The following is a 12,966-nucleotide window of genomic DNA, read 5'->3' on the forward strand; positions in this document are numbered from 1 at the left end:
GAAGCCTTCCTACTTATGCACTACGAGGACCTCCAACAGTCCTCCTTAATTCAAGGGGCTTGGCTGCTCAAAACTGCAGTACTCAGCCACTTCATAAAAGCTGCTCAGCTGCCTTTGGAAATCAACTTTGGTGGGCTGCTGAACTCCGAGCTGATGGTGGAGAACTCGAGGAAGGGGTCATTTAGTGTAGGAGACACCCTTCCTATGAATCCTCAGCCTTTTCCCCTCGTATTTGGCTGTCAAATGGCCCATAAATGCTTGACCTTAGTCCGAAAGTTGTCCAAATATTTGCAACAAACACGTATTAGCCTTCATGGTCAAGTGACTATTCTCATTCATTCAATTAACATAAACATACTTCAAAAGCATACATAAACTATGAAGAATGGTGGATAAATGGAGAAAAATAGGAAAAATGAGCCTAATAAGTTACCCATTTTTGGGGCTCATCATCACCCCCCTGCTAAATGGGTTGCTCATCCTCTGAGCAACTAATCTAGCTCATCATCCTTGATAGCTTTGACTGCCTCCCTCACGTCCCAGGCCTCCGAGGTGATGTCTTCTTCCTGGTCATGAAATCCTGCTTTTCTTTCCACTTCCTCCCACTGCCTGTTTTCTTCTTCTTCCTTGACTCCTTCCAGCAATCCTAAAAGCAAGGGAGGACTGAAATTTAGGCTGATCCAGTTGGCCTGCAGATTTTGCATTAACTGTTTATAGAGGGGTACCCTTGCCAAGGCTTCCTTCATCCTAGTTGGGGAGTGGTATTCTCTTATTTTCAAACTGTGGGGCAGTGTGTTCCACCTCCTTGTGCAAGCATGAATGCAGTTTGTTATCACTGAAAAAAATTTCAATGCCAAATGTCTTATATTTGTTTGAATCCTTTTTAGCAGTTTCGCAGCGCTACATGTTTAGGTGGTTTCGTAGCGCGCTACGAAATTGGGGATTTGTCCGAAACCATAGCTCACCCATATCACCTTTGTCTCCTATGGGTTCTGTGGGAATATCTGGCTCGACATGTCTAGTGCCGATGGAGCACCTTATGTAAGACCTAACATGGTCTGCATATTTGAGCGATATGTAGGCGACATAGCTTGGTGCCACATAGAGTGTCCAATTTCAGGCATGGAGATTCGAGCAAGTCAGACCAAAGGTTCCTTTAGTAGCCCGTATGGCAGCATCTGTTGCAAACTATGATTATATTGTGGATTGGGAATTTCAGACCGATGGCCTTATCAGAATTAAGGTTGGACTAAGTGGGATCTTGATGATCAAAGGTACAAAATATGGGAATGTTAACCAGATCAGAACCCAGGACGAACTTCATGGGACTTTGCTCGCTCAGAATATAATTGATGTCATCCATGACCATTATGTTACGTTCTACCTGGACATGGATGTTGATGGTACATACAATTCCTTTGTTCAGGTCAAGATGGCCAAGCAAACGGTGAAGAATGGACAAACTCCAAGAAAAAGTTTTTGGAAAGCAGAGAGACACGTAGCCCAAACAGAGAAGGATTTGACACCTAGCTGTATCATTGGACCGCCTGGGAAAGGGCCTAAATGCGGTGGGATTTGACTGTACTCCACATGTCTCTCATTTAAAAGGCACAAAGCAACACCTTCAACGAGATTTAACGCAACAAAATGGTGACTCTTTCTAAAACCAAAAGAAGGGAAGGGAGCATTCCATCGGTTGCGAGATTTGTCTTTTGAGCTTGCTGAAGATGCACATTCTTCGGGATCTATGTATCTGTATCTCATTACAACATCCAGCTCCTCCGGGAATGGAAATAGACGAGACTATTCTAAAATCAGTAGAGCAGAAGACGGGGTCTATTTCAGGAAATACAATCACTCTTAACAAGATTCAAAGAGATCGGATTACCAAAATTGCAAATGCAAACTGGGTAATCTCTCGAGATGTTGTGTCAAAGCTCACTTTTAATCCCAGCCTTGTGGAGGAGATTTATAGAACTGAACTTCTTGTAACAAGTGGCAGCAAATCTGTTCCTTTGCAAAGGGTGATGGTCCTTGAAGTCAGCCAATATCTGGAGAATTATCTGTTGCCTAATTTTGACCCCGACAATGCAACCTTTGAGCATCTCATGTCTATGATTTTAATGGTGAACGAAAAGTTTCGGGAAAATGTGCCAGCATGGAAATGCTTTCATGACAGGGACGATGCATTTGAGGGTTTCTTAAGACGAGTTTTGTTACTGAAGCAGCAGGGAAGAGACCTAAACATAGCAGAGAAAACAAATTACTTGATTTTTTTTGATTCACTCATTCCAGAGCTTGGAAGATGAGATAGTGCGTGGAACAGTGCTTAAACTCGTCCATCTGCAATTATGGCACAGCCTTTCTTCTGGTCGTTTTCAGATGGAACTGTGCTTACATCTTCAGCTCATTAAAAAATGGAAAACAATGGTCAAGAAAGAAGCTAAGGAATCTAGAAGAACTGGAATGTCCTCTGATCCCCGTGATAAACTTGAAGTGAAATTATCAAGCTCTGTTAGCCCTTCAAGTTCTGGAGTTTCTCTCCTTGCTCGAATATATAAAAAACTTGGAATGTGGCAGTGGGCACTAAACCCTGAACTGGATGAAGACAACATGTGCACTTATCTTTGGCCTTTATGATGAACCGGTGACTCCAGGCGAATGTAATATGATTGTGGAGAGGCTTGGTGACTATTTTATTGACCAGGGCATCTAATTCCCAGTTAGTCCTTAGTTATAATGTTGTATGGGGCGTTCTGCCAATTTAAGTTCTTCCTGTTTTTTAGATGTTGGTAATTCTGCCTAATCCTAGTCATTAAGTAATGGAATATATATGCATATTCTGTAGAGGGCCTATCTGGTGTGTAAAACAATGACGAGGTGCTTCATCAGTAACTCCTGTACGTTTCTCCTCGCGTTGAGGTTTCTGAATTTGAAGTGATATATTTTTCCACCATTTCCTGGCATAACAGGTTTGTCGTGTCCCAAGTTTGGACATGCTGATGGTTTGCCAGAAGTTTTACCATCAAGTTCAGATCCCAACATAACTAGCTGTAATGAAGAGTCCTGTGATGTAGAAATGCAGATAGAGAAAATCAAATTGTCAAGTGGAAGAACAGGATGATAATGCACTTTGTATCAACTTGCTCAATGGAGAAACTACAAACAGTGGAAAGGTTATAAAAGAAAGGTTATCAAGTGGTTCAAATACACCTTCAAGTGCTGACCCTGAAGTTGATCCCTGTTTAGGGATGAACACTGAAGTGAAGAGCAATAGTGAAAGGGATTTTGAGTTTAACTGGGTTGGTAATAGAAGTTCTGATGCAGGAGGAGAGGAGGTATTAACCAGATTCATATAGTTATATTTGGAACAGTGAATGGTGTTATCGGTGTCATTGCATCTTTTCCTCAGGAGAAATATCTATTTCTTTAAAAGTTGTAAGCAAATCTTGTCAAAATGATCAAGGGAGTAAGGTGCTTAAGTCATGAACAGTGGCGATCATTTAGCTATGAAAAGAAGACTGTGTTTTTGAAATTACACAGCAGTTTCGTAGCGCGCTACGAAACTGCTGTAGCTACATGTTTCAGTTGAGCCAATCAATTATGATTGACAAATCAGCAAATCTTTTTGAAAGGTGTTGTCTTCACACATGAAAAATGACCAGAACCTCAAGGACGTGGCAATCTGTTCTATTTTGGGTAATCAAAGATAAAAGGCATGCTTCTTTGGATTCGAATATTGTGAGGCAAACCAAGGACCGACAAACAGGGGCCTATGTTTCAGGGTAACAGAAAAGATGTGTCATTGAAGACAAACATGGAGCATTAAAGGTTCATCACAGCTATCTCAGCCAAACTCCAGATGTCAAAGAATAAGGAGGAATCATTCTACGAAGAAGATAGAGTTAGAGTCATAGTCAAATTAGAACTCTTTAGAACTCCAGTTAGCACTTATTGTATTTAATAGTTTGTTGCAAAACAGATAGGTGTCATAAAAGGTAGTTATCGAATTCCCCTCATGCTGGAGGAGGAATATCGATACAGTAGAATAAGAACTCTATATATAGCTGAGGCAGAAAGGTAACAAGGGTTGGATATTTTACAAACAGAGGACTGTTTTGGCTTATGTAAAAAACAGAGTTCAGTAATATAAATGACTGTTTTACTTCTCAGGATTCATAAGGGATTTACTTGTTTAGAATGTGTGATGGTATATTTTCTTTAGTGTTCTTTTACAGTTGTACAAATGCATAATCACTCAGAATTCATTGATCATGCTCTGACTTCCCGTATGCCTTTGTAAACTGTTGTTTTATATAAGTGGTTTTCTAAACATCCAAATGCTAAGTGCCCTGACTTCTATGTAAGGCATCATCATTGTTTGCTGTAATATGTTTGACTCCATAGGCCCAATGGAAACTTAGGTAATGTTTGTCCAGCCTTAATTATTTGTCAATTTTATTCACAAGAGTTAGCCATCTTACTGATAGTCAAAATCAATAATCCTTTGAGAGAGCCCTCTCAGACTAAGGAGGCTAAGCCTTAGTCAAAAGATTGGTGTGAAATAGTTACTTGAAGTCTTCCTGGGTTGCAGCCTTCCAGGGCTTGATTTTGAGATAACACAGTTACCCCCCAACAGTCTTTCCATGTCCTCAAAGTGGGCAATGGCTTGAGCTTGTTGTTCAATGTAATCTAGTAAAACCTGAGGGTTGTTGGCCAGGTGCTGATGGGCATATATTAAAGCTGATGTATCCTTTGGTTCTGCCCTGATCATGAGTGGTTCACTCAGCTCCCTGTTCATAATATCCCGAATCTCCGCTGCCCTCTTTTCCTCATGATTTAACCAAGAGGCCATGGCCATAAGTTGTACATCTCCCAATGTAGCATTGGGGTCCCAAAGAGTCATGTTTAGAAGGGCCAAGTTGTGCAAATAGAATTCAGATAACTCAGCCTTATCTTCTGCTGAGCTGCTACCACACAAGGTCATGAATTGATGATAGCTTTGAAATGGAATGGTGCCCCTTTGGGCCAAGGTGTTAATCTGGAATTGCAACCATTGATCCTTAAGATATAGGGCATATGACTTAGTAGGTTGCCTACACTGCAAGGCCTCTACTACCCAACTGGCCATGCAGGCCAGTTGGGCTTCCTTTTCTTGTACCTGTTGCTTTAGAGACTGTATTTCCTCTGCTGCCTGTGACTCCTCCTCCTGTAGCTGTTTTTTTAGCGCCTCAACCTTGGCCTGTAGCCCGTCCACTCTCTAATGTTCATCAGAGGTTTCTTTGTATGCTGAAGGCTTTCCCTGTTGCTGCTGTTCTCCTAGAATGGAGGGCCTGTCTTCCTTATGAATTCCCTGTAGCCGTAGCTATTGTTTCAGCAGCTCGTTCTCTTCCTGTAGTTTGGCCCTTTGACTACTTTCCACATGCTTTACCATGGCCAATTCTCTCCTTGACTCCTTGAGTTGTTCTTCTAGGTGGCCTATGTCTGCCACACCCTTGGACTTGGCAATCCTCATCCAAGTGTGAGTCCTAATTCTTTCTTCTTCCAGTGCAAAGAAGAGTGGCACCGCAAATTTCTGGGGAATTATTTTCCTGGCTTCTAACAGGTTATAGTATGAGCCCAAGCTAGGCTGAGGGCTTGGTTCCAATATTTCCTCTGTCTTTTCTTCTTCTTGTGATTTTTTGGCCGCCTTTTCCTCCAATTTCTCGGTCTCTTTTAGCTTAGCCCGAGTTTCCTGTAGAGATTTCTCAGCTTCCTGTAGAGCTGTCTTTGAGTCCATTGTCTTCATTCTCTCTCTCTAGGTGGAAGTTTTTGGGCTTCCTCGTTCATAGGTGACGGATATCTTTGAAGGAGACCCTTCTTTTGGTTTAGGTGTTGTGTCCTCAATGACAAGTGGCTCCTTTGATTGCACTGGGGTCTGCCTACTTCGATCTGTTTTCTCCTTCTTGCTTTAAAGTACATGGAGGTTTGCCTATTTCTCTTCCCTTTTTGTTTTGGAGGTGTTTTTAAGGCGGCAAGCATAGCTGCTGCCTCCCTTGCCAATATTTCAGGTGATTTCCCCCTTTGCTGTTCTTGTTCCATGCTTCCTGTAGAAGTCCCTGTGTCAACTGTTTCTGTCTGTATTGCGGCCATTTCAGGATCTGTCTTTCCCTTTTGTTTCTGTGTGTCTGCTTTGGCTGTGACAACCTTCATTTGGGTTTTTTCTGCCTTCTTTTCTCTCCTCTGCATTCTTTTTTCCCTTGGGGTTTGTGCTATTGTTTCTTCCTCTGTTTTAGGCTCAGCAATCTGGCCCTCTCCCCCTTTTTCTTTCTATCCTTGTTGTGCTTGAATGTCCTGTGTTCCTTCACCATTGGTTTTCTTACCTTCTTCAGTGTGTTCTCCCTCCTCACTGCTGGATGAGGTGATGTCTTCGGCCAGGATTCTAATATCGTCATCCCGGGACATGTTTCAGAAGATTTCCCAAGATATGGGGATAGTGTAGGTATGCAGGGCATCTTCCACTAATAGCTTAATGAGCCCATGATGGGCCAACTGATCTGGGGTCCCTTCATTCAATTTTGTACCACATTCAATTAGTGACTGAAGAAGAAAATAGGGAATGCTCAGCTTCTGGGCTGGAGGTGAATCAATCCCATGCCTTAGTTCACACAGCAACCTGAAATGATATCCATAGACAATGCTAAACCTCCCCTCACATGTAATGTACTTCATAATTTGGAAACTGACCTCACTCCAGAGAGGAGGCAAGCTGGTTCTCCTAACCCCGTTTTTGTCTTCTACAGGATGTTCCTCGGGTAGGAAGAATGTTTTCTTGGCAACCTGGCCCAATGACCTCTCTTCTTTGCTCCAAGGGAGCCCTAATGGCAGACCAGTAACACGACTGATGAGCTCAGGGGTAAGTTCTAGGGTCAAACCCCTAAAACTTATTGTGGCCTGTGTCTTTGATTGAGGTCTCAGGGACATCAAAAATTCCTCTGTTATCTCCTCGTCATGACCCCGAATTTTGTCAAAAAATGACATCCAATTGGCTCGGGTGAAAAGGTCCACCACCTCAGGATGCTCGTGTAGTTTGCTGGTGTCCGAGGGTTCTTTCCTTATGAATCCCCCTGGCATGGTGAGAGTGTTTTTTCTTTTTGCTTTGATCAGAAAAAGGAATGTTGTTTATGGTTTTCCCCCTGAACTCAAGAAGGGATTTCTCGGGTATCAATATTAATTAGCAGCTATTCCCTGGTTTTCAAGACTGCTGTTGCCCAGAACTCGGCTACCTGTTTATGAAAGGAAGAGTTTCATTTCTACAGACAGAGTACAGAGCTCAATTTTCCTTCCTAGCACATATACAGATATTCAAATTCAAAATTTTCATACACAGGCTGACCCCCATAGTTGCATATCTTCCTACAGGAGAATTTAAAAAAAAATAGGAACGTGGAGGAGAATTTGGATGCAGAAACAACTGAGAAACCCAGTGCAACACACAGGAAAATGTTTTACTTCCAATCCCCAGGTAGATTTTTCTCTGGTTCCCCAGTCTGACACCATTCAATTCACCACCTTTTCAAACCATACCATGCATATAAGAGTTTTTTTCAAGCCTACCTCGACTGGAGCTCCAAATTCGATGAAGAGAAATCCCAGGCTTCTCTGTTCCGGAAAGCTGTGCAGGCTTTCTTGTAGAACCCTTTCTTGTAGAAGACTTCCCCGGTTCCTGTAGAATATCTCTGTGCTTTTGAGTGAGCTCGATACGTGGGAGATTCTCAAAAACAGGTAGAAAAACCAGTGGTGGACGACTGGTTAATAGTCTTTGGAAGCAGAGGATGCATACTACAGTCGAGGACGTTGCAAGTGCAAATGAATAGAGGGTGGTGTGAGTTTCAGCCAAGCATGTTTTAACTGCGGCATAATTCGTGGTGAGGGGATGAAGTGGCCAGACTGAACCGTTGATCCAACGTCACAGCCATAATTTCTCTGCGTGTTTCCAGCCGCCATCACCTTCCCTTTGCTGTTAACCACCGCCACCACTACTAGTCTCGACGATTTCTCCCTGAATAGACACTCCACACGTGTTGGCCGCATGTCTCGTTAGAAATTTTGAATGTAACTGAGCTTGTTCGGATCCCACAAGGCTATGTAACTGGCCGAGGGTGGCCAGTTGACTGGCCACCGATCCCATTCTATCCGAACCATTTCCATAGGCATGCAGCTTCTAAAATATAGTTTACATAATTGACGAATGAGTTTAGGCACTTACCTGCGTGGTCACGGCCGCATTGTGCAGACTTCGGGTCTTGGAACCGTTCCTTCGTTTGCTACTGCTTCCTGCACGGGTTTTGGAACCCATTCCTTCATTTGTTGACGCTGCATGCACGTGTTTCAGAGTCCATTCCATTGGTTGTTGTCGCTGCATGCTCAGGTCTTGCTTGGTTTCGGCTGCTGATGATGTTTTCGCGTTCAAGATGAGCTCTTTGCATGTCTCCTTTGCTATTTTTCGGCTGTCCTTGTCTCCAGAGTATGTCTTCCAGAGGGATCAACTGCTACAGGATTCCTGTAGGATGTCCTGTAGCTGCTTCTCCTCCTGGGATGCAAGCTAAATGAGCAGGGCTATACTGCTGATGAGGGATTCGGCTGATGAGGAGTCCAGATGGAGATTGACAGGTAGGCATAAATAACAGCATGGGTGCAATGGGGGTGTAAAGAGATGAAACAGGGTGATGTATGGCGATGGACATAAACAGGGGTGGTTGCAGGCTTAGCAGGTAGATTCCAACCTTCGGATTCCCTTCCACGATCAATTTTTTGCCTGTCTGGAGGTTCTACAGGATCTTCCTGTAGAAGATATAGAACTTCCTGTAGAAGGTGAAATCTTAGCCTGAATGTGATCAAATCCTAGGAAAGGGGAGTGGTCATGGAGGAAGTGTGTGTGAGGGATGTTTGCAGCCTGGTGTTGACCTCTGTCCTTGTTTTGCGTGCCCCCTAGCCTGCAATGTCTTCCCTGCAACCTGCAATTATTCAACAGAAATTAGGCCTATTTCCTCTTTTTTTTTTTTTTTTTGGTGAGATAGCTGGGGCACCTCCAGGAGGTTTTCACCCTCACTGTCTGCCCCGAGCACCTCTAAGAGGTTTTCACCCAAGGATCTTTTTATTATTTTCTGTTTTTTTTTTTTATGATCAAAGTGTGGGTGGAGTAGAGACAAGGCCCTGCTCCACTACCAACACTGATTTATCCAGAGTTTCAATGAACTCCTGCTTGGAAAGGGGCTTCCTATAGATTTTCAATCGGTGCTCGTTGACAAGCATGGGGATGGCTTCTTCATCAATGGTCCTGATAAGGACTGAACCATTGTCGTTGCATTTCTCCATTGCATATGGTCCCAGCCACCTTGTCCTCAGCTTTCCTTTGAAATCCTTGTATCTTGAGTCATATAATAGTGCCCAATCTCCTGGCTGAAATTGCTTTTCGTTAAGGTGCCAGTCATGCCATATCTTTCTCTGGAGTTGAACTACTTCTGAGTGGAGGAGGGCCTACATTCTCTGTTCATCTAATCCATTAAGCTATAGTAACCTTTCCTATTGCGCATGGCTGAGATCCAGGTCTAGCTGAGCTACCAACCTTAATGTGTTGTACTCGAACTCTATGGAAAACAGAGCCTTCTTCCCGTAGACCAGCTCATAAGGTGTGAAAGCAGTTGTGGTTTTCCAAGTGGTGTTGTAGGCCCAGGTGGCCTCAACCAAGTGATCTGCCCAATCCTTTCTGCTGCTGCTCACCACCTTAGTCAAAATTTCTTCTAAAGCCCTATTAGTGACTTTCACCTACCCATTTGCTTGCGAATGATAAGGGGTGGAAGTTCTGTGCTTGATCTTGTGATGAGCGAGTAGGTCTTCAATCAGGTTAGAGGTGAACTGACTTCCTTGATCTGTGACTAATTTTCTTGGGTAGCCAAACTTGTAGAAGATATTTCCCCTTAAAAACTCAGCCACTTTTTCTTCTATCACTGCCTTGATTGCCTTTGTTTCTGCCCACTTTGTCAGGTAGTCTGTGCACACAATGATGTAAGACTTTTGATTTGAAGGAGGGTTGATAGGACACACAAAATCCATGCCCCACTTCTCAAATGGCTCGAAAGTTACTTGAGGTTGGAGGGGAATTTCATCCCTCGGAGTCGGTTTCCCCATCCTTTGACATCAGTCATATTGGCTGATGTATCTTCTGACATCTTGATGAAGAGTGGGCCAATAGTAGCCTGCCTGTAGAATTTTGAAGGCAATCCTTTTTGCTGCAAAGTGGCCTCCACAGGGTCCATCGTGACAGGTTAGGAGAATGTAAAAAATTTCCTCCTCCCTAACACAATGCCTCAGGATCTGATCTGGGCCAAGTTTGAACAAGTTGCCCCCAATCCAAGTAAAGGGGGCACTTTTCCTCACAATTCTGCTCTTCTCTTTCGAGGATAGGTGTGGAGGGAACTGTGCTGAGACCAAGTAGTTTGCTATATTAGCAAACCATGGAGAGAGTACTGAAATAGAAAATAGGTGTTCATTTGGCATCTGGTCATCCACTGTCCCTTCTTCATCTACAGGCAAATCTAATCAAGATAGAAAATCAGCAACGACATTTTCCTTTCCTGGCTTGTCAACAATGGTTAAGTCAAATTTCTACAATAAAAGTAACCATCTAGTGATACGAGCATTCTCAGGTTTATTCATCAAATACCTTATCGCAGCATGATCAGTGTGTACAAATGTTTGATAACCAGTGATGTAGTTTCTGAACTTATTTAGGGAATGGACTACAGCTAGGAGCTCTTTCTCGGTCACAGTATAGTTTAATTCTGCCTTGGATAGGTTTTTGCTGAAAAAGTATATGGCATATGGTAGCTTCTCTTCAACTTGTCCTAAGGCTGCCCCTATGGCTTTGTTCGAGGCATCAGTGTGGATGTGGAAAGGTAGGGCCCAGTTTGGACCTCTCAGGATTGGGGCAGTTACCAACTTATCTTTTAACTCATCTAGAGCCTCTTGGCAGTTGTCAGTCCATTTAAATTCAACATCTTTCCCCAAAAGACCAAACAATGGCGAGGCTAGCTTACTAAAATCTTTGATGAATATTCTATAGTATCCTGCTAAGCCTAGAAAACTCCGAACATATCTTACCTTCTGAGGAGGTGGAACCTTTTGGATGATAGAAATTTTGTTAGGATCCACCTATAATCCTTGCTGAGAGATTGTATGACCTAGCACGGTCCCTTCAGTCATCAAGAATTCACATTTTTCAGGACTGAGGGACAGGTTCATCTCAATACACTTGGTTAAAACTTTTCCCAGGTTAGTCAATGCTTCTTGGAAGTTGGACCCATAAGGAGTAAAGTCATCCATATAGATTTCTACCGAATCATGAACCAACTCAGCAAATATGCTCAGTACTGCTCTCTGGAAAGTGGCAGGAGCATTGCATAGCCCAAAGGGAAGGACCTGGTAGGCAAAGGTACCCCATGGACAAGTGAAGGTGGTCTTATCTTGGTCCTCTAGGCTGATTTGGATCTGATTATACCCGCTGAACCCATCTAGGAAAGAAAAGAACTTCTTCCCTGCCAGCCCATCTAGCACTTGATCTATGAAAGGCAAAGGGAAATGGTCCTTCTTGGTGGCTTTGTTAAGTTCTCGATAATCTACATAGATTCTCCACTTCCCATTTTTCTTGGGCACAAGCACCAGAGGAGAAACCCATTCGCTATCCGAGATGGGGTAGATGAATCCTGCATCCAAAAACTTTTGCAATTCTTCTTTAATGATGTCCTTAAGGGATGGATTCATTCTCCTCTGAGGCTGCCTGACTGGTTTACAATCCTCTTTAATGTAAATGTGATGGGTACAGACCGATGGATGGACTCCTTTCATCTCCTTATAGCTCCAAGCGAAAGCCTCCAAATGGCGGTTCAATAAGCTACATAGTTTTTTCTCTTGAGAGGGAGATAAGGATGAGCTAATCTTCAAGGTTCTTTTAGGGCCAAATTCCACATTCTTAACTCTGGGAGAGGTCGGATCAGCCACACAGAGGTCCACTAAAGCGCGGGCTTGGGTACTTTCCACCAACTTCTCTAATGGCAGCACACCGGGAGGTGGATTTTGAATCAAAATCTCAATTAGGTCATCCTCGGTTTGAGGACCTCCCCAGGTGGCTTCCATTGTGCACACTGGTGCAGAGTAGACTTCATCCTCATCTTCCTCCTCCAACTAGAGAGGTAAGTCATGTTCTAGTAGAGGTTGGGCAAGAGGGTATAGGACTAACTGTTTGGACATAGGCCCATTCTTGATGGTCATGCTCCTAGCTCGACAACTAATGTAAGCCTCCACAGTAGCTAACCAAGGCCTTCCAAAAATTAGGGGGTATCCAGTGAGTTTTTCCTTTGGCTGAAGGACCAAAAAGTCCGCAGGGTACTCCCAAGAATCAAACAGAGACCAAGACATCCTCCACAATCCCGTCGGGAGTCACGATGGAGCAGTCTGCTAACTGCAGTACTGTCAAGGTCTTTCTTAAGGAACTCTGAAGGTTGAGTTTGAGCATAGTGTCCCTGGTCATCACATTGATGGCAGCCCCTAGATCGATCAGGGTGTGGGGGATTATGGTGCCATTGATGTGGACATCAACTACAGGACTTCCAGGATCCAAATATTTTGGACAGATTATTTGCCCCAACATCAGATCAGACAGTTGTCCTATGACATTGATAGTTGGGGCATCTCTCTTGCGCCTGCCTGGGTGCCTGAAACACTTCTCCTTGATCAATTTGTTGTAAATTGGTACATCTTTTATAGCCTAGAGAAGTGGGATTTTCACACACAACTGTTTAAGTTCTCCCAGAAGTTCGGTCTCCTCTGGGTTTGGTTGCGTGGCTACTGTTAGTCTCTCAGGAAAGGGTGGAATGGCTTTGGGTTCACTTTCCTATTTCCCTTCCTCATCCTCCAGGGGAGGAGGTT

General features: G+C 43.5%; 1 pseudogene; it reads left to right on the forward strand.

Annotated features, from left to right (window-relative positions):
• The first annotated feature begins 1,168 nt into the window (after positions 1-1,168).
• Positions 1,169-1,579, forward strand: LOC149249015 (amine oxidase [copper-containing] gamma 1 pseudogene; annotated as a pseudogene).
• Positions 1,580-12,966: the final 11,387 nt, after the last annotated feature.

Source organism: Pinus tabuliformis, chromosome 7 (assembly GCF_031772625.1).
Source record: "Pinus tabuliformis cultivar Carrire ecotype Pingquan chromosome 7, CPIR1, whole genome shotgun sequence".
In the NCBI taxonomy this organism is placed as follows: domain Eukaryota; kingdom Viridiplantae; phylum Streptophyta; class Pinopsida; order Pinales; family Pinaceae; genus Pinus; species Pinus tabuliformis.